This window comes from Cyprinodon variegatus, unplaced genomic scaffold (assembly GCF_000732505.1).
Source record: "Cyprinodon variegatus isolate N-32 unplaced genomic scaffold, C_variegatus-1.0 Scaffold381, whole genome shotgun sequence".
Lineage (NCBI taxonomy): Eukaryota > Metazoa > Chordata > Actinopteri > Cyprinodontiformes > Cyprinodontidae > Cyprinodon > Cyprinodon variegatus.
The window spans coordinates 6,247-7,835 of NW_015150834.1; positions in this window are offsets into that span (position 1 = coordinate 6,247).

The window sequence follows — 1,589 nt, forward strand, 5'->3', positions numbered from 1 at the left end:
CATTGTCAGATGAGTTGGCTGCATTTGATCCTGTTTAAATTTTCACAACAGTCGTGAAAAGTTCAGAGTTTCTTCATTGTATTCAGTGATTGGAGAAGTGGATCCGTTTGAACCAGCTCTGCCGCATCAGAGCCGCTCATTCCTGATGAAGAGGAGAAAAGTCACTTTATGCTCAGACCCACTGAGTCCCAGTGAGTCGGTGACCTTGACCTGCTCACAAGTTTTAGGCGCTTTTTGAGCCAGCAGATTTGTTTTCTTTGGTTTCCACCTGACTTCTATAAAAAATTAGCAAAATTCCTCATATATTTTTTTTTTGTCCTTCCTCTTGTACGTTTTAGTTGTTTTATGAACCAAGCACTGCAAAAATGATCTAGAAATACGTAAAAATATCTTAAATTAAGTGTATTTCCCCTTAATTTGAGCAGGTAGATAAGATGATCTACCAATGGAATGAAGATATTTTAAACAAGATGGATCATATGCGCTTCAAATAATACAATGCGATTGTTTTTTTTAAATGCAAATGGACTTGTTCCATTGGCAATGTGTCTCACACACCTCCTCAGTTCAAGAAAAATGCACTTATTTAAAAAAAAAAAGGACTTCTTTAGATTTAAAATTTCTGCAATGAACAAAATCAGTCTCCCTAAACTCACCAGAGTTCCTTTCTTGTCCGCTTGTTCACCAGAACCTCCCTGAATCGAACCCTGTGAGAATGGAAGAGACGAGGCAGAGGAACGCCATGGTGATGCAAGCTTTGAAGGACGCCGCAGAAACCAGCGAGAACCTAGCAAGAGGGCTGGGTCCCGGGAAGTAGACCAGGGTCGCTCTGTCTGGCGATCTCATAAACATGGACACTGGGGGGGCTTGGGAACTGTTGTCTGATATGCAGTCCTGTACTTTGGATTAAAACGTTTTAAAGAGAACAGCTTCTCTCTGATATGTTGGTTCCCCAGCTGTTCTCCAGAAGTTTCCTCATGTTCTACCATTGACCCAGGCTTCTCTCTGCAGGCCACCAGCTGCTTCAAGAGCTGCAATAAGACAGAGTTTGTTTGGGGGTCATTATGTGGTATGATGGTTCAGTAAAACTAATGTGGAACATCTGCAGTTTATTAACCAGTAAGTTTTAAGATACACTTTATTGATCTCAGAGTTGAGAAATTCACTTGTCACGTCGGCTTTGTTCATCTCAGCTAAATACATTTCCCACTAGAATAGCTAACAGTTTAAAAAAATTCCCATTGACCAACATGTCAATGTGTCTACACCCAGTAGGGATGGTGGAATTTTTTTTTGGAAGCATACATATTTTATTAACCTAAAGCAATATGCATTCTCTGGCTGTCACATGTCAGGTATGCCGGTCATTGACCTTGACCAAGGCACCTTACAGTAGAACTGCAGTCAGTCCCTGGACTGGTATGGCTATCACTGCCCCTACATAGTTAGCATGTCTATCACTGCCCTTACAGAGTTAGCATGGCTATCACTGCCCCTACATAGTTAGCATGGCTATCACTGCCCCTACATAGTTAGCATGACTATCACTGCCCCTACATAGTTAGCATGACTATCACTGCCCTACAGAG